A 25,769-nucleotide genomic window follows, 5' to 3' on the forward strand; every position below is an offset into this window, starting at 1 on the left:
TATTTATTTATTTATTTATTTCCAGCTCTATCAACAGTATTTATTTATTTATTTATTTCCAGCTCTATCAACAGTATTTATTTATTTATTTATTTCCAGCTCTATCAACATTATTTATTTATTTATTTATTTCCAGCTCTATCAACATTATTTATTTATTTATTTATTTCCAGCTCTATCAACATTATTTATTTATTTATTTATTTCCAGCTCTATCAACATTATTTATTTATTTATTTATTTCCAGCTCTATCAACAAACAGTATTTATTTATTTATTTCCAGCTCTATCAACAGTATTTATTTATTTATTTAAAATAAATCCAGCTCTATCAACAATATTTGTGGCATTATTACCACAGAAAATAATTTCTATATTTACTTATTTATTTGTTTGTTATTTATCTATTTATTATCTATTTATTTATGTTTATTTATTTTTTGAATGTTGATTTTTTTTTTTTTTTTTATGTATCCAGGTCTGTCAACATTTGTGGTGTTATGCCGATTATCACAGAAAATAATTGAGACTTTTCATAATTTATTTATTTATAAAAAATCCAGCTCTATCAACAATACTTGTGACATTATTAACACAGAAAATATTTTTTCATTCATTCATTTATTGAATGGTTGTATTCATGTTTTTAATTATTTTTAATTTATTTAAAACGTATCCAGCTCTGTCAGCATTTGTGGCATTATGCTGATTACCACAGAAAATTATTTAGACTTGTCTCTCATTTTGTTTTAGTTAGTTATTCATTTATTTTTTATGTATTTATTTATTTATATATTATATAAAAATAATAATTGTATAAATTAATTTAATTTAATTTATTAAGTGTATGGCTAAATGGTGTTGTAAAGATCATTTGTGTCTGATTTTCATTTCTGTTCTAATGAATTTCAGGAGAAACATCTGAGAGTTATTTTAAAGACTCTGAGAACTCCATTAAGTCTCCTGAGCTGTGAAAGAGCAACTTATATTCAGATTTTCCTCTGAGTGAGTTTATGTGACTTTCCATTCAAATCCAACTTCAATACTGATGTGAGATGAGAGGAACATTTTCTTCATTTCGCCATATGCTTCCATTGGATGCGCTTTACTGTGACCGCCATTGTTGCTGAAAGACGAGTCAAACTTATTGTCTCTTTTCATCAACATCATGGCACAAACACTGTCAGTAGAGTTTAGCTTGTATGGAACCCAGAACATGCACGTATACATCAAACCAATGAGAAACCAATCAGAAAACTTTGTTGTGTAACAAAGCGAGACGTTTGTAGACTTTTGGCGATGATTGAAGCACAAAAACATGACAAATTGGACGAGTAACTGGCAGACTGTGCTGGGAGGTTTTAAACTTGTGTTATTTGTTTGATTTGACAAATGGTTTGGAGAATGGGCCTGTAAAAGGCTTCAGGAGAAGTCAGATACGCTGTTACCTCTCATTTTATGGATGAGGGAAAGTGCCAGGCGTCAGTCAATCTCATGGGATTTGCTCACACGACTGCTGTCAGACGAACAAAACAGCTATACTTGTACACCAAAATTTGCACCATCAAGCGATTTATTTGAGAGAAGTTAATGCACAAAAAACAGCCTGAAAAGTAATTGTCTTGCCGCATACACACACAAATCTCACACAATGCCAAAGTGAATTGGCTGCTCTATAAATCCAAACCGACTTGTATGATTGCATTTCAAATCTTGCTCATTGTGAGGCACACAACAAATTTCAGTTTATCATGAATATTACGCTTGATTAAGCTTCTATCATATGTCTCTTAACATGCAGCCGACCTCTCCGGGAATTTATTCATCATGTTTATTCATTGTGCTGACTTGTATATTTTTATTTTTTCTCCCCATTAACTTCATTGTGAATCCGGCAGGTTTCTCGTTCTTGTGCATCAGCATTGCTATTGGCCTTCACATCAGATAAGCATCCCTAATGTGAGGAACGTGGAGAAGGGGAAAGTACTTGTATAATAATTATATTTGTCCAAACTTTTGTGAAGCGGAGAGGTAGGATACATGCTGACTGAAATGTAGATTACTTCAGTATTCACTATTGTGCAGCATGTCGGCTCTAAAATGCAGGTAAGTGTTATGTGTTGTAATGATTTTATAATGTTTCCCTGTGAACATGTTGAAAGCATTTGTCATTTGTGGGTGCTTTCTTAAGGTTTTTATTTATGCATTTATCGGTAGAGCCAATAATTAAGAAATGGCGATTACTATTACAGACATTTCATTTCATTTTGTGACAAAAAAACCCGACCGATAATCAGTTACCGATATTTTTATGGAGACTTTTCTGAAAAACGCCACCACCTGGTGAGTCTGAAGAACAGCACAAACAACATCACACTGCTGTAGGTTACAACAAAAGGTAATGTAATATTTCAAGTATTTTTTGCATAAATTACTCTTTTATTGCTATTCATTAGGCATTTTAAGCTGCTAAACAGTATAATGCATTTAAAGAATATATGTTATTGTTAAAACATTTATGTAGCAAATAGTTTTTAATTGTTGTATTGTATTGTTTAATTGTTTTAACCGATAATCAGTTATATATGTTATAGACATTGAGAAATGCGGCCACTTGTTGAATCTCTGAAGAACAGCACAAACAACATCAACAGAAAACAACTGTTTACAGGTAAAGTAATATATGTAATGCATTTTTTGCATAAATTACTCAGTTTTTTATAGCTATTCTATATTTTAAGCTGTTAAACAGTATAATGCATTTAAAGAAAATATATATATTTTTATTGTTTTTAAGTATACATTTCCATTGGCCTTCGGATCAGATAAGTATCCGAATGCCCCTAATATGAGGAACGAGGAGAATGGGAAAGTACTTGTATAAAAATACTCTGTACAAACTTTAGTGCATTGGAGAGGCAGCAGAGAGGTACGATACATGCTGACTGGGATGTAGATTACTTCAGAATTCCCTATTGTGCAGCATGTCGGCTTTAAAATGCAGGTAAGTGTTATGTGTTGTAATGATTTTATAATGTTTCCCTGTGAACATGTTGAATGCATTTGTCATTTTTGGGTGCTTTCTTAAGGTTTTTATTTATGCATTTATCGGTAGAGCCAATAATTAAGAAATGGTGATTACTATTACAGACATTTCATTTCATTTTACGACAAAAAACCGACCGATAATCGGTTATCGATATTTTTATGGACACTTTTCTGAAAAATGCCGCCACTTGGTGAGTCTGAAGAACAGCACAAACAGCATCTCACTGCTGTAGGTTACAACAGGTAATGTAATATTTCAAGTATTTTTACATAAATTACTCTTTTATAGCTATTCATTAGGCATTTCAGGCTGCTAAACAGTACAATGCATTTAAAGAATATGTTATTGTTAAAACATTTATGTAGCAAATTGTTTTTCATTGTTGTATTGTATTGTTTAATTGTTTTAACCGATAATCAGTTATATATTTTATAGACATTGAGAAATGCCGCCACTTGTCAAATCTCTGAAGAACAGCACAAACATCATCAACAGAAAACAACTGTTTACAGGTAAAGTAACATATGTAATGCTTTTTATTTTGCATTAATTACTCAGCTTTGTATAGCTATTCCATATTTTAAGCTGTTAAACAGTATAATGCATTTAAATAAAAAAAATAAAATAAAAAAATAAAAATAAATATATATATATTTTATTGTTTTTAAAGTATATATTTCCATTGGCCTTCAGATCAGATAAGCATCCGAATGCCCCAAATATGAGGAACGTGGAGAAGGGGAAAGTACTTGTATAATAATACTCTGTGCAAACTTTAGTGCATCTGAGAGGCAGCAGAGAGGTAGGATACATGCTGACTGGGATGTAGATTACTTCAGTATTCCCTGTTGTGCAGCATGTCGGCTCTAAAATGCTGGTAAGTGCATTCGCTCCTCGCGCGGCCTGTGCCGCTACATCTGCCGTGGGCCGTCTGCTCACCGCGACGATCCCCGAGCCCCTGGCCGCCTGCCCTGACACCCGACACAAAGTAATCACAGATCACAGCATTTAATCACTGAAACAAGCACTCTGGAGAGGCGGCGTGTCAATATCCCACTCTCTCATTATCTCTTTGGATTGCACATCCACACTGTCAGATAAACAGAGTGGAAAATTAAGATTAAAAATATGGTAATTTCATTTGAGCGCAGGCAAGCGCTCGATCCCGCTGCCCCATTATGCTATTGATTACTCTCAATTCAATCTCTCCTTTCAATGTAAACTTTAATCTATTCACCACCCAACAAGCCTTGCTCCCCCGGGGCTATTTTAGAGTAAGTAACCATTTAATATAATATCACTAGCGTTAATGAATTGTGTAAATCACGGCGCTTCAACAAGCTCTTGATTCGAGAGCCAAGCAGTCCTTCCTTCTGTCAACTGCATTTAACATTAAGTGGCCGTAAATGTGGCTTTAAAAATTAACACGGGCCAGACGTTTGATGGCTGGCAGGATATTAATTGCGACAGACTTGAAAATTAAGAGATCATTATCAAGTTTTCATTCATAAATGAATCTCAGACATATGCTATGGAATCACTTTTGTTTGCGTATTGAATAAGAGAGATGAGTACAAAAGAAGAAATAATTATTATGAAGGAATAATGATGAGACTGAATGAACATGAAACAATTACTTGCTTAGCAAAGGCTTAATAGGCTCTGAGAAAATATTGCATGTAAAGCAGAAGCTGTACAACTCCATCACACCAAAATATTAATAATAGCATGTGTTACTGGTAACATACAGAAATGATGTGCAATTTTTAATACTTATGATAATGATTGTTTTCATGTTCCTCATCGAACACAATGTCACTATTGGGTGCTATTCTTTGGGCTTTTATTTGTTCATTTATCTGTAAAGCTAATATTAAAGATAAAATCGTAATAAATATTAGAAGTCGACCGATTTATCGGCCGATATTTAGCATGGAAACAATAAAAAAATATATTATTTACAGTTTTTACAGGTAAAGTAACATATTTAAAGTATTTTTTGCATAAATTACTCAGCTTTTCATAGTTATTCATTAAGCATTTGAAGCTGTTAAATAGTATAATATATGAAAAAATATTTTAATGTTATTTTGTTGCTGATTACTTTTTAAGCGTTTTAAGTTTAGAGATAGTTAGAGATAGCCCAAAACAATATAATGTATTTAAAAAAAATATTTTGCTAAAATATTTGTTGCATATATTTATTTGTGCTAGTGTAACGATTATTTATTTATTATTTAATATATATAATGGTTGATTATTCTTTAAGAGTTTTAAGGTGTTGAATAGTTAGAGATATATGAATATGAATAGTTATACACAGTATATATATATATATATATATATATATAGGTCGATGGTATTCATTAAGCTTTTTAAGACATTAAACCATTAGAGACAATGTAATGCATTAAAAATATTTTATTGTTACATATTTATGTTGGATATTGTATTGTTGTGGTAGTGTATGATTATTTATTTATTATTTAATGTATATATTGGATTATATCCATTAAGCATTACGCTGTTAAACAGTTAGTGATAGCCCAAAACAATATAATGCATTTAAAAAATGCATTTTATTGTTAAAATATGTATGCTGCGTATTATATTTTTAATCGTGGTAGTGTAATGATTATTTATTTATTATTGTTTAATATATATAGAAGAATAAATATCTCGGATATCTTCAATTTGTATTCTCTCTCGTGAAGCAGAGTCTGTTATTGTGAGATAGTTTGTAAACTAGGTTGGCATCCACTGGTGGACGTTTTTGGATCTCTCACTAATTTATTATTTATTCATCAGGGAGTGTTGGTGATTTTGGCCTCTCATCTTCCTCTTATTGGCAGTAAGGGGGCGTTTGACACCAGCGTAGGTGAAGAACTCTCCCCGCTGTGCTCCATTTGGTGCCGTTCTTCACCTCAGCCACTGACCGGACGGCCATCGACCCGCATGGCTCCTTACGGACCTCCAACAAATGCTGCCACAAATGGATCTAATTGGCACCTCTGCATGCCCCTTCCAGAGGAGGCCAGAGATCAGGTGGGCAGACGCGGGACGGAGAGAAACAAGTGCAGAGTTTTGATATGCACACAGTAATAAAATAATTTTTGCAGTGTAATATTACATTGGCAGTGCATCTGTACATACCAATCAAAATACATTACACTTTCTTCAACTTTCCCTTCATTCCTTACATCAATATGCATCTATTCTTGCCATCCAGAGCTAGTTAAAGAGCACTAGTGACCCTGCTTTTGTGTTTTACATCAAAGCACAATGTGTAATACTGATGGACTTATAACTCAGTCTTTTATAAAATAATATTTTATGTTATTTAGCGCTGTGACATTTCCATTGCAAATACTGATCTGATTCATAATCAGCATTTAAGACCATGTCATCTTTCTAAGTTGCTGTAATCGTGTTCTCCAGTGACTTTCAAACATCCTGCTGTGAATGGTCTCACAAAAATGTCGTGATCAATAATTCTCCACACAGCTGGAAATAGTTTAATCAATGAGTACAAGATGAGTGGTCAGCGACTGGGAACTTTAGCATCAAGTCATACAGAAATCAATCGTCATTATGCCTCTGATTAGCATTATAGGAACAGTCAGACTGTTTTAATGGTGAAGTGTGTAATATTTTCAGTATTGAAATAAAAATTAAAATAAATTAATATAATAAGATCAAATAAAGAAAAATTAATAAAAATGAAATAAAGTAAAATACACACTTCACGTTTAAATTGTAAATCACGTTCCATGTTCCAATTAAGTAAAATAAAACAAAAAAATAAATAAGTAAAATTAAGTAAAATAAAACAAAAAAATAAATAAGTAAAATTAAGTAAAATAAAACAAAATTAAAATAATGTATAATAAAATTAAATAAAATAAAATATACGTTACGAATCCAATCCGTGTATCATTCGATCATTCGTTTTTTGATTTAATATTGAAAGTGGAAAAATGAGAAAACGGCTCCTTTTTCGTTTTTTTCCAAAAAACGAAAAACGAGAATTCAGCTTAAATTTTCTTTTTTCGCTCAGGGGTAGAAAAATAAATAAACAGCTTGAATATTCGATTTCTACACGTGGGAGGGAATTAAACGCGCCTTTCTGTTGATTGGTCAGCCGAAGATCAAACCGTGCCTTCATCAGTTCTTCTGCAGTATCACGCAGCAGAATAATAGTCCTCCACTGCTGCAGTTGTCTGGATTCTTAACGCATTTATTGCAACTACATTTCATCTTTTTTCATCAAACAAACAGGCTAATGAATAGCTTGACACAACTCATACCTGGGCAGTATGGAGGACAAAACCTGCAAAAACAATAAATAAATAAATACAAAAATAAATAAATAAATAAATGACAAAAAGTATGTTTATTAAGCAAATAACGGTTCAGTATTGCAATTAAGATCTATGTAAGCATTAATATTTTACATTGGCCACTTTTAAAATATTTTATGATTTAGCTCTCTCATGATTATAACTACAAAACTAACCCTATGAAAAAGTGTAAGATAATAATCAGTCACCTTGACTGATGAAGTTAATACGCATGCGCAGGCAAACACTCAAGCAGTCACACACGATCCGCCTACTATAATTGACACTCTCTCATTAGCATGTTGCACAGAGGGGAAAAAAAAGTGGAACTACATTCAGAAATAAATGAGTGATCAAAGGAAAATAGTTAGGATGAGTTTAGCATTTCCTTAAACATTTTCCATTTGCCCACCAATTTATTTCTATTTATTTTAATTTTTCAATAAATTTTTTTATTATTTATTTGCCTACTTTTATCACATATATAATTATTTATTTATGTATTTAAACAAGAATACATGTATTTATGCACACATTTATTTATTTATTTATTTATTGTGTATTTATTTACTTATTGTTTTTGCAGGTTTCGTCCTCCATAGGGCAGAGTCTACACAGGGCTTTCTTCTGTGTAGATATAAATTCTATTATTTGCATCAGCTGGGCATGGCAGGGTATGATATGACAGCTGTCATAGCCTACCCTGCTCACCCAGTAAGTCTGTTTGTTTAATTAATTAATTAATTAACTAATTTGTTTCAAAATAAATATTTTAAACACTAAGACAAAAAGGAAGGAATAATAAATTTGCTTGGGTATATATAGGTCTATAATGCTCATGCAAGAACTGTCATTTTGACTGACAACCAGAGAACAACAGATATTAAATAGCCTACTGTTAGAGTTATATAATGTAGTCTTGTGTTTTATTAAAATTGATTATAATTGATATCTCAAAAGGAGATGCACTTGTGCGCGGCGTGAGCTACTGCGCACTCGCACTGCAACACAAGATTTTCATAAAATATAATAACTTGCCATTTCGGTTTGTTTCTCACCAAACCCTCAGTATACCTTCAGAATGCTTGGAATATACGCCACGAGATACATATGATTATTTTACGACAGATATGCATCCGCTTAAATACAAAAAACTTAATCTAAAGTCACCATTCTCTGCCATTAAATTGGCCAGTGCGAGCAGGACATTTTTGTGTTATTAAGTAATCAGCCTTTAGAACAACATTAAGGTGAGTAGTGACTCTAGTTCACACAGTTCCAATAAATTGCGATGGGTTAAATAAACTCAATAAGCAGACAGACGCGACTACAGTCAAGCGCAGAAGTGCACAGGAAATAAGCAGCAGTCATATTTAAAACTTTGCAGTCTGGAAATACTTTAGGCTATAGCACATTATTTCGCGGACCCCCTATCACTTTAAGAACTGCTGGTCTACACAGAAGAAAGACCTGTCTAGACTCTGCCCCAGTACGAGTTGTGTCGAGCTATTCATTAGTCTGTTTGATGAGAAAAATAGGAAATGTAGTTGCAATAAAATGGGTAATTAATCCATACAACTGCAGCAGTGGAGGACTATTATTCTGCTGTGTGCAGCGTGATACTGCGGAAGAACTGATGGTAATTGGTTTGAACTGATGGTGAGACGGTCTGATCTTTGGCTGACCAATCAGCAGAAAGGGGTGTTTAATTCCCGCCCACATGTAGAAATCAAATATTCAAGCTGTTTATTCATTTTTCTACCCCTGAGCGAAAAAAATAAAATTTAAGCTGAATTCTCTTTTTTAAATTTTTGGGAAAAAGACGAAAAAGGAGCCGTTTTCAAATTTTTCTACTTTCAATTTTAAATCAAAAAACGAATGATCGAATGATACACGGATTGTTACGTTAATGTCCTGTGTCTTGTGTTTTGTTTAGTTTCCTATGGGTCCCAGCTGCCTTTTTGCTCTAGTTTTCCCTTGTGTTTCCTTTGCCCATATTTGGATCTTCCTGTTCCTGTTCTGATTATGTTGATTTGTCTCCAGCCGTGTTAATTTAGTCTTATCATTTGTGCTCCTTTATAAGCTGGTCTCCAACGTTCATTCGGTGTCCGGTCTCAGTTATCTTTAGTGTGTGTACTCTCCACGTTTCCTCAGTTTTCTATTAAAAGTTCCTTATTGCAAAGATTCTCCGAGCCTCCTGCGTTTCCCTGCCTGACACACCGTGACAAAAGACCGGACCGATAACAGTAAGCGGCGTCCCTTCTCCTCGTTTTTTGTTTTCGGTTTTTCGAAAGTGTTTTGGTTTTCCGTTCCACCCCCCCCCCCCCCCCCCCCCCCCCCCCACGATCATGGAAATCGCCGCTCGTTTCATTGCCCTAGCCCATAGTGATCTCCCCTTCGTCGAGTATGCCTGGGAGTTCAGCGACGGCATTAGATGACGCCACCATCAACTCTCTGTTCTGGCACGGGGCCAATTACCATTGCCCCGTGGACCTCCCAGACAAGTCCCGTCAAGTCCGCCAGCCGTGGCATTCTCAAGCTCGCCGGCCGTTCCATGTTCACGTCCGCCGGCTGCTCCTCAGTCAAGCCCACCGGCCGTGCCAGTCGTGGGCTCCAGTCCCCGAGTTTAGCCCAGAGAGGGCTCCAGTCCCCGAGTTTAGCCCAGAGAGGGTTTCAGTCCCCGAGTTTAGCCCAGAGAGGGTTCCATTCCCCGAGTTTAGCCCAGAGAGGGCTCCTGTCCCCGAGTTTAGCCCAGAGAGGGCTCCAGTTCCCACATCCAGCCCAAGGAGGGCTCCAGTTCCCACGTCCAGCCCAAGGAGGGCTCCAGTCTCCGAGTCAAGTCCAGGGAGGGCCATAGTTCCCGAGTCAGGCCCACGGAGGGCCTTAGGGGTTGATATTTTCCCCAAGTATTTTATTGGGGGGGGTTATAGGGCTCCGGCCGAAGAGGCCAGGCCGAGTGCCGAGGCCGAGGCCAAGGCCACAGAGGCCGCTCCGCCATGGCTCCCCAAAATGTCTGATCCGCCATGGCCCCCTGAGTTCCCTGCTCCGCCATGGTTCCCCTGAACTGTCTGCTCCACCATGGCCCCCTGAGTTCCCTGCTCCGCCATGGCCTACTGAACTGTCTGATCCGCCATGGCCCCCTGAGTTCCCTGCTCCGCCATGGCCTCCTGAACTGTCTGATCCACCATGGCCCCCTGAGTTCCCTGCTCCGCCATGGCCTCCTGAACTGTCTCATCCACCATGGCCCCCTGGGGTCCCTGCTCCGCCATGGCCTCCTCAACTGTCTGATCCACCATGGCCCCCTGAGTTCCCTGCTCCGCCATGGCCTCCTGAACTGTCTGCTCCGCCATGGTTTCCCAGTCTGCCTTCTCGGCCATGGCGCCCCAAACTGGTACCGCCTTGGAGGCATCCCTGTTCCGTAGTGGTCGTTCCTGAGGGACCTCCAAGGTGCCCACCCTCCCACCCAGTTCATGTTATGTGGCGCGAGGACACACTTTCCAGAAGGGGGCGTTATGTTACATTAATGTCCTGTGTCTTGTGTTTTGTTTAGTTTCCTATGGGTCCCAGGTGCCTTTTTTCTCTAGTATTCTATCGTGTTTGCCTTTGCCCATATTTGGATCTTCCTGTTCTGATTATGTTAATTTGTCTCCAGCCGTGTTAATTTAGTCTTATCATTTGTGCTCCTTTATAAGCTGGTCTCCAACGTTCATTCGGTGTCCGGTCTCAGTTATCTTTAGTGTGTGTACTCTCCACGTTTCCTCAGTTTTCTATTAAAAGTTCCTTATTGCAAAGATTCTCCGAGCCTCCTGCGTTTCCCTGCCTGACACAACGTGACAATATACACTTGTAAATCATGTGTCAGTCAATATTTCAATTCTGTAATCGTACTTTAAATACAGCACATTTTATTAAATAAATAAAGTAAAATTAGGTAAAATACAACAAAAAATAAATAAGTAAAATGACGTAAAATATAACAAAATAAAAATAATGTAAAATAATAAAAATAAAATGCAAAATAAAATAAAATATACACTTGTAAATCATGTACCAGTGAATATTTTGCTTCTGTAATCATACAACACATTTAATTAAATAAATAAAGTAAAATAAAATATAATTAAATAAGTAAAATGAATTAAAATAAAACAAAATAAAAGTAATGTAAAATAAAATAAAGTAAAATAATAAAATAAAATATACACTTTACCTTTAAATTGTAAATAATGTTCCAGTCAGCAGCTCCATGAAAGTCAACATTTTAAATACAGCACATTTTATTAAATAAAATAAATAAATGAAGTAAAATAAAATAATAAAAAAAGTAAAATAAATTAATAAAATAATATAATATAAATTAAAATACACACTACACCTTTAAATTGTAAGTCATGTTCCAGTCAACAGCTCCATGAAATTCAACATTTTACTTCAGTCATTTTTTTTAATACAGGATATTTTTATTAAAAAAAAGTAAAATAAAAATTAATTAATGTGAAATAAAGTATAATAAAATAATAAAATAAATACTTCACTCTTCCAATCAGCAGATTAAATTTAATTCTGTAATCATACTGTAAATGCAGCACATTTTTTATAAAGTAAGAGTCTATTGTATTACAGTAATGATAAATAAAACAAAATGTTTACATATATTAAATTAATAAGCATTTTGGTGGAAAATGTGTTTAACTGTGATGAATGTGTCACAGAAATGCTCCGAATGTCTTATTTTTGCCTTTTGATTTTGGCTTGTGCCGTGGCCCGGTTTTGGTGACACACACCCATTAGCAGCAATCAGTCATTTTGTGCTTTAAACATCCACACAAACAGTGTGAATCCTGTCAGTGTTCACCGCAGACACGCATTTAATCACCTCTGCTTGAGTGTCAGACCTGAGAATGCGTTTTTAACACTACATATATGTCACGTGCTGTGCTTTAAGTGCTATAAACTAAAAATACAGACGGATTGAAGTGAAGGGGAAGAGTAAGCGTGGTTTTAAGCGCAGTGGTTTGACAGGCATGGAAGTATCAGAGCAGATCAGACCGCGTCGTTTTCCTGAAGCTGTGAAAGAGAGTTTGATCTCTTCAGCGCCGGCAGCACAGGTAGATCAAGGTCCGGGTGAGAGATGCTTATAAAAGCATAAACAACATCCTTTATCACAATCCAAACAGCTCTCGCGAAGGGCTTCAGTGTGTGCTTTACTGTGTGTGAGCTGGGAACTCGTTTAGAAAGAGAGGTGAGGGAGCCGTTCAGGACAGACTATAGGACAGTCCTCTTATTGTTATATTATCTGTTATCAATATTGTTATTGTTTATTTTGTGTTTTTATTCTTTTGTGGCCTATTTAATTATTATTTATTAATTCTTATTTTATATATTTTATTTAAAGTATTTATTTTGTTGTTTTTTACTATTATGTGCTATTTTTAGTATTGCTTATGTAAATTATTATTTTTATTATATATATTTTACTAATGGATAACTAAAATATTATATATACATATGTTTACACATATTTACATGAGTATATATATATATATATACACACACATATATATGTACACTACCGTTTAAAAGTTTGGGATCAGAACTATTTTTAATGTTTTTAAAGGAGTTTCTTCTGCTCATCAAGGCTGCATTTATTTGATCAAAAATACAGGAAAAAATGTAATATTGTGAAATATTATTATGATGTAAAATAATGTTTTTCTATTTTAATATACATTAAAATGTAATTTATTTCTGTGATGCGCAGCTGTATTTTCAGCATCATTACTGCAGTCTTCAGTGTCACATGATCTTCAGAAATCATAATAATATGCTGATTTATTATCAGTGCTGGAAACTGTTGCTGCTTCATATTTTTTTGGAAACTGTGATACTTTTTTCAGGATTCTTTGATGAATAAAACGTTTAAAAGAAGAGCATTTATTTAAAATAGAAATCTTTTCTAACAATATACACTACAGTTCAAACGTTTGGGGTCAGTACATTTTTATTCTTTCTTTTTTTGAAAGAAATTAAAACTTTTATTCAGCGAGGATGTGTTAAGTTGATAAGAAGTGATGGCAAAGATTTATATTGTTAGAAAATATTAATATTTTGAATAAATGCTGTTCTTTTGAACTTTTTATTCATCAAAGAATCCTGAAAAAAGTATCGCAGTTTCCAAAAAAATATTTGGCAGCACAACTGATAATTCTAATAATAAATCAGCATATTATACTGATTTCTGAAGATCATGTGACACTTTATACTGGAGTAATGATGCTGAAAATACAGCTTTGATCACAGAAATAAATTACATTTTAAAGTATATTCAAATAGAAACCATTAATTTATATTGAAATAACATTTTGCAAGATTACAGTTTTTTTTCTGTATTTTTGACTAAATAAACACAGCCTTGATGAGCAGAAGAGACTTCTTTAAAACACATTACAAGACTTTTGACCGGTAGTGTATATACAGTATATGCAAAAACCTTCTGAGTCCATCTGAGATTTTTCTTTTAAATGAGCATTTTTATCAGGCTCCTATGAAAATAACATTGGACATTTTTTTAAATAATGCATCCGATAACCCTTTCTTTGCCATTAAAGTGAAATTACTGAACCTAAATATAGGAGCCTGATTAAAATGCTCATTTAAAAGAACAAATCTCAGATGGACTTAGAGGTTTTTGCATCTGAAGTCTTCATAATATATATATATATATAGTTAGTAATTGCATGATAATATAGAACAATATTTAGAAAGGCTTTACAAAAAAATTTTAATTAATTATATTTTTAAAAATACATTTTTATAAGCCAAAATATGTGTATATGCCCATGAGTGCAAGATGATTTCATCAGCATTTTTGCTCCTTTAGTGGATAATAGTAATGCAAACACCATTAAACATACTGCAGTCAGATCATGTGGCTTTAAAGCCATATTTACAGCTGCAAATGAAAATAAATCCACATTAAGCATGTTCAGGATAACCCCATTTTGTTCCCAGTTTCTCCGAGTAATTATCCTGAGCTTAAAGCAATGAGATTTGGTCTGGCTGAGAGTCATTAAGCCAGGATTCAGACTCTTATTAGCAGAGGAATCCCTGTTAAGGTGAGCCAGAGTTTCACAGCTTTCCATTGGCTGATTATGTGCTTCAATAATTCGACGCCTGATGTTTGCTCAGGTTTTCATTTTCACTCTTGCTGTCAATTCTCCACTCTCAATAGAACGTGAAATGGATTCTCTATTTACCGCTACACGCTAATAGAACTTTATCATAATCAAATCTGGGAGGAATTGTGGAGAATAATGCGGATTTCCGTACGGACTTCTGTATGGAATACATATCAGAATCGGAGCGTTTCTGCAGATCACAAAGCCTGGGAACAAACACCTTATATCCAGTTATTTTCCATTTGAAAGGCAGGCTGAATAGGTTTTATTATTATTATTATTATTATTGTTGTTGTTATTATATCACAAAGCATGAGAAAATAAAAAGTTTCCAATAGAAACCTGTTCTATTCATAAAAGTACATTTCATCTTAAAGGAAAAGTTCATAATTATTATTTTATATTAATGTATTTTATTATTTATATGTTTTATATAATTGATATACTTATTATTTTTGATCTATCATTGTTTAAATCATTTGTCATTTTTATTTTATTTTACTGTTGTTTTTAATATTTATATTATTATTTATTTTCATTACTATTTAAATTATTCCTATATGTATTTGTTATTATTTTGTTTATACTATTTATTTTTATATTATCATTCAATATATTGTTATTTATTATTATTTTATTATTTAGATATTTATTTATTATATTTTTGTTTATATTATTATTTGTATTTATATTTTTGTGTTTTAAATGTTTTTGATAATTATTTATTTTTCTATGTAATTTATATTTTTATTTCTCCTGTATTATTATATTTATTATTTTTCATTATATTTAAATATTCAGATATTTATTTATTATGTTATATTATTTGTTATTATTTTGTTATATTGTTTATAATTTTTATTTGTGTTATATTATTATTATTAAATATTTCATTATGATCAATTATATTATTTAGATATTTGTTATATTATTTTATTTTGTTTATAATATTGTTTGTATTTTTATTTTTTAAATAATTTATTAATGTATTATTCTATATAATTTTTATTTTTCATGAATTATTTAGCATTATTTAGTTTTTTTGTTTCACAGAAAATGGATTAGCATGTGAATTTGGCGCCGCATGAGGGTGAGTGAATGACCGAATGAACTTTATTCGTCTCAGAATATATGCTCAACCATCTCAATCATGTGTTATTATTGAATTGACATGTTAACCCTTGTGCGACCTTTTGGACATTTTTGTCCTTTTTATTTTTTTGATAATTTTGCCTGTGTTATTGCCAACTGCATACATTTTGGCACAGGTGTGTATTTTTATTGGAATTTTACTTTTTTTATTTTACTATTTTACTAGTTTTGCACTAGGTACAAAAAATTGTTCCTCTCAGGACCTTAAGGACAAAAATGTCCCCATTGAAACTGCTATTTTTAATCGCAGTGCCATTTAACTGTAAAATTATGCAATTTTTGTTGATAGGCTTTCATTCTATTGGCAAGGCTTTAAAATGACATTTTTTACCAGATGGTGCCATTTTTTCAGGTTTGACCTATAAAGCAAATACTCGCTTTATTTCCGTTTTCTGCTTCTGGATATTATAGAGCCAATTGGATAAATAATGCAGCTATAATTGTGTGAGTGTGTTGGTGTGGATGTCAGAGTGTGGTTTGTATGTGTGTCATTAAAAAAAATTGTGCGTGTGTGTTCTTGTAATATTTGAGAGAAAAAAACTCACAAATCCAACCACTGTGTGCACCAGCGGAGTTTTGCTGACATCTAATGGGGAAAATGCGGTACTGCGCCCAAACAACATCTTACTGAAAGCTCATTTTTTGAGATATCAACCTCACATTTGGAATACAACTTGTTTAGATGTATGGCTTTGATTTTCTAGCAAGTATAGAGTTCAGCATGTTTCATAAAATATATATTTTATATAAAACATCGTTCATAAATCATTTTCATAAACCTAAACATCTAGAACTTTTTTTTTTGTTTCACTTTTTAAACTTTTTTTACTTCAACAATAATCTGCCATGGGTCTTCTTTAAAATGAGACCAAACTTAACTCTGTGCTCCCATGCTTCAAACTTTTATGACAGTTTTTTGACATGGACATTTTTGTCCACTATGGACCTATGTGTAACTTTTTTTAATTGACGCAGAAAGGTTAACATCAGTGTTCAAACTACAACTGGACCAGAACCCGCACGTTTGTTGCTGACAGATCTCATCCTGGCAGCGCGAGCTCTGGTTCGACAGGGAACAATCACATCTTTATACGGCGGAGAAACTTAATCTGCAAGAGCGTCGATACCAGAAACCCATCGAGGCCATGACAAAAACCCCTAATGAACTTGTTTGGGAAAAATCAGGGCTGCAATCTCAGCCGGAGAACGACGAAGGGCCCGACGGGAAGGGCCAGGGCCTCGCGTAAAGCGGCTTTAGCGTGTTTTGGAAGAGGAGGGTAAGGAGGAATAATCTCTTCAGACTGACAGGAGCTTCTTTCTCTTTCTCCTCGACCGTGGGAGTTCGTCTCCTCTCTCCGCGACCCCGCAGGCTGGCATTTTCCAAACATGCTATCAGTTTCAACCAGCAGAAATAATCTCAGGGCATGCTTCCTGATATCCTGCACTGAGCGGAAGAGAGACGCTCGTGTTCTCCTAAACCAGCTTCCGACGAAGGTGCGACGGTTTTGGGTTTCGACTGCTAGCTCACCTGGAAGCGAGTCGCCTTGGTAAATAAGCAGAGTTGTCATCTTCGCGTTAAATGGGAGCCTGTGGTAATCTGAAAATGCCAGACGCGTTCGGATTACACCTCTCGCGAGATGAGAAGGAAAAGGATGCAGGCAGGTCTCGTTATAGATGCCGCTTTCTAACCTTGATAATAGCTGTGACACAACAAAACGTACTGAAGAGCTGCGAGGTGAGGCGCAGAAGTAGGTCTCCGGGGTCCTGCGTCTCAAACAGCATCTATTACCTCTCCGCATACAAAGTGAGAGGAGAGAAGGTTTGACACCCCGTCATATAAAGCAGCTGGGTTTTCTTCAGGACAACAAGTGGTGACACGAATAGAGCTAGATTTATAATACAAGAGTAAACAAAAATGTCCTGGAAAATTTTGAAATTGTATTTTGTTACATATTATTTCTGTTATTTCCTCTTGTTTTATATTGTTTATTAATTTTGAATTTTTTAAAATATTTTATTTATATAATTATTTTAAAATAATGTATATTATAATTTATTGTTTTTATTATTTAGATTTAAGTAATTAATAATTTTATATTAATTATGTATTATTTTGATTGCTATTTATTATTATATATAGTTTATTTTTTTTATTTTTTTTATATAATTATATTGTTTATTTTTTTATTATTATATATTATTTTGTTTATTTATTTTGTATTCATATTACTTTATGTATTACTTTATAATTTTATTTATACAACTATTTGTGTTTAATATTATTTATATTATTATTATTTATTTGACCTGTTACTATTATTATTTTTATTTTTATTATTTAGATAATACTATTTTATATATTTTTGTTTTTACTCTTATTCATATTATTTATTTTATATTGTTTATTCTTATTTTTGTATTTGATACTATTATATTTATTATTTTCATTATTTAAATAGTTAGTTATTATTTTAAATTATTTGTTATTTATTTATTTAGTATTTTTATTATATTTGTATTAATTATATTTGGTATTTTTAGTATTAATTAAATAATTAGTAATTGTTTTATATTATTTATCATTTTCATTATATTTTTTATTGTTGATTTATTTTTGTATTTATATTATTTTTATTATTTATGTAATTTATATCATTGTATTATTATATTATGTATTATTTATTATAATTATGTATTATGATATCATTATTTTATTATACTTTTTTATTATTTATACAATTATTTGTATTTATATTATTTATATTATTATTATCAGTGCAAAATCCATAACCATAAAATGTGAAATGTCAACCAAAAGTAGCCTTAACCATGGGTTAAAACAGAAAACGTTAGCCCAGGGTTAAGTTTAGTGTAAAAAGCCAGTGATTATCATTTAAAAAAATAAAATAAATAAAGGCACAGGGGAAAAAATGGGTAAAATCTATGCATTTTTAAATTAATATAATATGGTTATCAATACTTTTTGGTATATAATTAATTGTAAATAAATTAACAATCAACATTTCTCTGGTTTCATCCACTTTCATCTATTTCTTTTCACAAATTTTGAACAAACCAACAATTTAGTAGCCTAAAACTGCTGAATTTCTAGACAAAGATTTAAAGTAAATAATGTAATCAGTATAAAGTAATGCATAACACAAATAATATAAAATTAATTATAAATTACAAATAATATAATATATAAATTATTATATTTGTAAAAATGACAAATAATATAAAAATCATCTAAATAATGTAAATAAAAATAAGTTGCGTAAGTATAAATTATTATAAATAAAAATTAAACAATATAAATAATAGTAAAAAATGTAAATAAATGATATGACATATACATCAGTATATATTCAGTCAGTAACTGTAGATAAATAACAAACACATGTGCTTTTGTGCGTACACGTCCTCATTACATGCTGTAAAATAATGTTGTTTTCATTGTCTTTTGGCCTCGTGTGAGTGTCGTAGCTGTTAACATGACAGACTAAAACAGCATTAGCATCAGCACTATCAGCTTCAATCATGCTCTGCCGGCTTTATCAATCACGTTCCACATGGACGCGTTGAATTTCCCAAAGTCAGGCTTACATTGTGTGCCGGATGCTCGAATGCGAGCGATGGGAGCTAATCACACGATTGTGGCATCCGACAAAAGAGCGAGGAGTGACAGCTGAAATTAATTTCTAAATAATCTTTCAGATCAGCATGTCGCATGAAAAATGTAAATTGAGACTCTCCTTAGTACAATCTATGCATAAAACCAGCGTACAAAATGGCATGAAGTGTTGAATAAGGAACTAGTATTATTCAAATCTGGCATTAGTCACGGTCAGAACGTTCAGGATGCGGGAAATAAACTGGTTTCAGTCGAGATACTGGATGCAAAATGTGCTTTGATACACCCGTTCATTTTTCTGGATGCGCTGCAAATGTAGATCCAAATGTGTATGAAGTAAACTGGACTAGTTTTTATTTCTTTATTTTTTTATATTTCTTTATTTTATTTAGTTTTTCTATTTCCCATTCTCATTTTAATTTTAGTTATCGATTTAGCAATTTTGTGTGTTGTAATTATTATTCGTTTTTGTTTTTTTACATTTAAGCTATTTTGGCTTGTCAAGTTAAATTAAAAATAGAAATGTTCCCTTTGGCAACTAGCTGAAATAAAATATTTAGCATTTTATTTATTATTCAGTAATTTTATCTTGTGGTGTTTTGTCTTTTTTTTTAAATGTCTAAATTGTTTTTATTAATTTTGTGTTGTATTTTTATTTTTAGTTTGAGGTAAGTTAAAAGAAAACAAAAATCACTTCTTGGCAATACCTGAAAAAGGTTTTTATATTTGATTTGATTTCAGTTATGATTTATTTTATTTCGGTACTAGAGTTATTTTAGTATCATTAAGATAATATTATAGTTTTCACTTATTATGCATTCATTTTCACACTTTTATTTTAATTCTAAAGTTTTAGTAATTTTGTTTTGTCATTTTTATTATGTTTTAAAAAAATGTCTATATTGTTTTGTAATTAATTTTATTTTTATTTTTTAGTTAGAGGTAAGCTAAATAAAAATAGAATTGTTGCTTTTATCTCACAACTTTTTATCTTACGATGCTTTATGACTTTTTCCGCAAGTCGCTTATTTCGCAATTTAAATTTTTTTTTAGAGTTTACATCTCACAATTTTCCACCGCCACGGAATTACTTTTTAAGTAATTGCGACATTTTAGTCTATATATGTTTTATAATTGTATAATAAATAAATAAATAAATAGATAAAATGTGTTAAAATAATATCATGATATTAAAAAAAATATATCATGATTTAAAAAAAAATTATATATATATATTTATATAAAATATTTTTTTATATTTTTTTATGTACAGTTCTTATACAGTACAGAGAGATGATCTCAGTGCACAGGGATTTCTGTTTTCTATACTTTAAGGCATAAAGTGAAGACCTTTCATTTATCAGCACATCCGTTGTAAAGTGGGCTGTGCTGGACGCTAAACACTCCTCCGTCCTCCTCCTGTCGCTCACAGACAGGTCACTGCCAATGCTAAACACACACCAATGCAAATGAAGGCAAATACATTCACTTCAGACCTCTATGATTTAAAAAAAAATTATATATATATATTTATATAAAATATTTTTTTATATTTTTTTATGTACAGTTCTTGAGAGATGATCTCAGTGCACAGGGATTTCTGTTTTCTATACTTTAAGGCATAAAGTGAAGACCTTTCATTTATCAGCACATCCGTTGTAAAGTGGGCTGTGCTGGACGCTAAACACTCCTCCGTCCTCCTCCTGTCGCTCACAGACAGGTCACTGCCAATGCTAAACACACACCAATGCAAATGAAGGCAAATACATTCACTTCAGACCTCTTAATTACATTATATGTATTCCATGAATCATAAATGTTATGTTCCATGGGGGTTTAGTGGCAAAATAATGGCTTTCTTTAATAATTGATTTTCTGAGCGCATATCAAATGAAAAATAACGACATTACAGTGGCAAACATATTGATTGGAGTCAAAGGTTACGAGAAATATCAAGAATTCATAAATTTTGGTAAAATGCCTGGTAACCGCAGCATATAATAATATGTAAGTAAGAGCAATAGTAATCATTTTTGTATAATCTTATTTTTCTCTTTTCTATGTGCAGCACTGACAGAAAAAAACGCCTCTCGAGTCAGAGATGATGCTTTAATAGTGCACTGTTTTAGTATGCCAGGGTTGCCATCATCAGTTTGGGTGAGCTGTCATACTTCAGTTAAAAGTTACATTTTTGTCCTTATTTATGCATCCTTTTGTCATTGGGCATTGACCAGCTAAACTGGTTAGTAACCACAACATAGTGCATGCAAAAGTAAGTTATTGTTGTTTTTTTATAGAAAAGAATGTTATAGAAAAGAAAGTGTGTGTGTGTGTGTGTGTGTGAGCAATATCAGGCAAGTAGCAGTACGATATGGCTGTATATCGGCACGGCGATCAGTCGTAGGTAATCACAGCGTGCCGATATACAGCCATATTGCACGGCTACGAGTGTGATATTGCGTTTATTCAACAGTTCAACGGCACGAGTGTGTAAGTATATACGAAAACAACAACAGAGTGTCTTTTAAAACCCTCTTTTCTGCAGAACTACTTCCTTCCGCCACAGATTGAAATCTCTGTTTGACAGTTTAACAGCTGAGCTCATCAGCTGTTAAACATCACTTTAGAACTAGTAATGAAGGAACGTCGAGTCGCTTTATTGAAAGCTTATTGTATCACTGTATTAAAAGCAGTGTATTATGTGGAGTAGAGTATTATGAGAGAGATTGACTGAGTGAGTGTGATTATCTGCATCTGATCCAGCATTCATTCTTCAACTCAATCTCATATTCACAATAAAACCATGAATGTCCGCTGAGGAAAGCGATATCTTTGTCGCACTATCTTTCATCTGTTACGGGTGATTTCTGATGACAGTGCTGCTGACTGCATTTCTTAACTGCATCTTACAAGCTGTTGTTGAAAGTAAAAATAACTTCCTTGTTTACCCTGTTTCAGTCTCTTTCAATATAAAAGTCTGAGTGCTGACTCTTGTCGCCATCTAATGGAGAAATAATGTCACTAAAATCACCATCACAAACACACACACTGTTTCCCAATACCAAATACTGTTATTAAATCCTATTATTTATATAAAATATTATTTATTGAATAATAAAATTGAATAAACAACAGCAGCCATCATAAAAGTTGCTAGGCAATTCAGTCAAAAGTACAAAGGAAGCGCTCTGACATACAACATTATAGTTACATAAAATATAACGTGATGAGATTTTGCTCTTGGCCAAAACTATTTGCTCTGGAACAAATAATAGATTAATGAGACCAAAGACTGCCAATTAGAATTACCCAAAACAAATTATATCTCATGTTTAACCACTATAGAGACATCAGAGCTAGCGGCAAATTCCAGATCTGGCCGAGGTGAGGCTGCTCTCGGTGGGTTCATAATGCAATATGTACAATATGAATATATATATATATATATATATTGTGGCGAGTATCGCGAGTCCAGATTAGCATCGCCCTGGAAACGCTGCTGCCACACTGATCACAGAAGCACAACACCTGTGCGCGATGAGTGGCGCACCTGGAGCTCGTTCCCGCTGGCCTTAAAAGCCAGGAGAAGAGACACCAGCGGGAGAGCACCCCAGAGCACCAGGCAGCATTAACGATTGTTCTCCTTATTTCACAGACTCTGAAGGCACCCAGGGAGAGGGATCTGCACCACGGCACTTCACCCCACGAGCACCAGTGTGAGACGGGCACCGAGCACCAGTCATCAAGGGCACGTGTGATCAGTGTGTGGGCAAATAAATCACCCTCCGGGGCTCTTTCGACCAGTACCGAGTCTGTGTTCTCATTCACCCCGCGACAATATATATATACAGTATATATAAGAATGTTAAAGGATAACGTTCTCCAAGTTTATTATGATTAGCTGCTGCTCTTCATTCCACTCACTTCTATACAACTATTTCATTATTTTGTACACCTGCTGGATGTTGTTCTGAAAATGAGGCTTCTGTTCTTTTATCGTCATTTATAAAGCCTATTGTTGTTCACTCATAATGAATCACTGACCTGAGTAAAAAGGGCCTAAAATCAGTTTATTTGCATGAATGATTTTGCATCTTCCTGTTGTAGCTCTGGCCCGACTCGTCCTGCTGAATCCTGAAGGAGGAACAGGAAGATGCTCCAGACCCCGCTGGCATTTCTGCCTTTGTTTTAAGTGTCGTGATCTCACAGCGTTGAGGAATATGCTGCATTTAAACCAAACCTCAGCCGACGGAAACCCTTCACCTTTATGCTAATCAGCCAGAGCTCCTTCAATATCTCATCTGCATTTCATTCTCTGCTTTTGTCTAGTTCAAGAAGAGACTCGTTTCATTTAAAAAAAAAAAAAAAAACCTTCTGATGGACTCCTGATGACACTGAACATGAAAATCTATTAATGGTTGGCAGTAAGTTACCTTATCATGTGGTGAAATTAATGATACAAGAGGATAATGAATGTAATTTTACTATTTTAAAAAATTATAGATTGCATTATAATTTACATCTGTCAAGGTGTATATATAACATTATTTATATATATATATATGTGTAATATTGTATATTTAATATGTGTGTATATAATTTTATTTTAAAATTTCATTTTTAAATTTAAATATATATTTTATATAAATTGATATTCATTAAATATTAAAAATTAATATTTCAAAATTAATATTTAAAATATTGCATTATTCATTATTAGATTTTAGTGTGTGTGTAATATTTTATTTTATTTTAATATATTGGATTTTTTAATTGAAATATAAATAAATGTAAATATAGTTATATTCAATATTTTATTAATTTAATATTTTTATGTAATATTTTACATGAAAATATTATTATAAAAAATATTATTCATTATTATATTTGTGTGTGTATATATATATATATATATACACGTGTGTGTGTGTGTGCGTGCGTGTGTGTTTATATTGTGTAATATATATTGCACTGACATTATCAAACTAATTTATGTAACTTTATTTAACAGGATTTTTTTTAGAGTGACAAACCATGAAGCTGTTGTTTTCCCACCAAAATGATGTCACTTCCTGGAGGATCACTGTGATTCAAATAAAGTGAGTTTAATATTTCATCCCGTATATGAATGCATATACGTTGTGGGCGTGAGAATGTAGTGTGCAGTAGGAACGAGCGGCTGCATTAAATCACTGGACTCAGTTGCTGCTGCTGTTTAGCGGCTCTGGTTTCTTATGAACACTAGAGAGTGTGTTCAGTAAGTCTAACTTACAAGAGCCCTTTAGACCACATTATGAGCCAATCAAAACCACACAACACTACAGTCACACACTGACTCGACATTTTAAGGACAGAATAGCAGCGCCGAGTCACATGGAGTGAGACGTCCAGGGATGGCTGAATATTCTGCAGCTTTAGAAGAAATTAGGAAAGGTTTTTATCCTGAAATGACAGACAATCTTTCAGGAACTGTAAGGTCGAGGTTGGCAGGAATGAAAATGTAAGATTTAATTCAGCTCTTTAATTGCAGACGTTGTCGTGTCCACTCAGTTCATGTCAGTAGATAAAGACTGTTAATTCATAACCTCTATGAATGTTCAATCAGTGACACACGAACACTATTCACAACACTTCTTTCAGACTAAAATCCAGCTCAGCACTTAAACAAGTACCTAATGATTGATTAAATTAAGGAGACACAAATTAGACTCGTAGGATAAAGAATAAAAGGGCCTTTGATGGAGGAAAGAATTGCTGAATATCATTGATAAATCACACTTCAAACAACGTTATTCCTCATCGCTTTGGATAAAAGTGTTTTTATTTTATTTTAACCAGTGGTCAATAATTTGGACACATGTACTTGTATTTTATTTATTATTTTATATTTATACATTTTATATTATTTTCACATTTTAGCAGTATATAAGTATATTATATATAAATAATAATAATAATTATTATTATTATAAAAATGAGTGTCCAAATTAGTGTCTGCCAGTTTATAATGTAGTTACAGTAATCAAAATAAAATAAAATTAAATTAAAATGTATTTAGTTTATTGAAATTTAAATTAATATTAACACTAAAAATGTAATGAAATAAAATTTCAATTGCATCTCTTTTATAAGACAATATTCATAGTGTATATATATATATATATATATATATATATATAGTCTGGCAGTTTATATTGTAGTTACAGTGAAATAAATAAAATACAAGTAAATTAAAAATTAGTTTATAAAATAAAAAATTCATATTAACATTAAAATTAAAAAGATTAAATTAAATTGATTAAATAGCTTTCATCCAACAATATTCATAGTATACAATGGTAGGTTTACAAAGCATTTATATATATATATATATATATATATATATATATATATATATATATATATATATATATATA

General features: G+C 32.7%; 1 long non-coding RNA gene across 1 annotated transcript in view; it reads right to left on the bottom strand.

Annotated features, from left to right (window-relative positions):
• Positions 1-5,723: 5,723 nt before the first annotated feature.
• The window catches only part of LOC107567430 (uncharacterized), a 30,503-nt gene continuing 10,457 nt past the window's right edge, over positions 5,724-25,769 (bottom strand). Inside the window, exon 3 of the long non-coding RNA XR_001606647.1 lies at positions 5,724-6,070. This is a non-coding gene — a long non-coding RNA (uncharacterized lncRNA). The remainder of the gene's footprint in view (positions 6,071-25,769) is intronic.

The sequence above is a fragment of the Sinocyclocheilus grahami genome, unplaced genomic scaffold (genome assembly GCF_001515645.1).
Source record: "Sinocyclocheilus grahami isolate Dianchi unplaced genomic scaffold, SAMN03320097.WGS_v1.1 scaffold1158.1, whole genome shotgun sequence".
NCBI classification, from domain to species: Eukaryota; Metazoa; Chordata; class Actinopteri; order Cypriniformes; family Cyprinidae; genus Sinocyclocheilus; species Sinocyclocheilus grahami.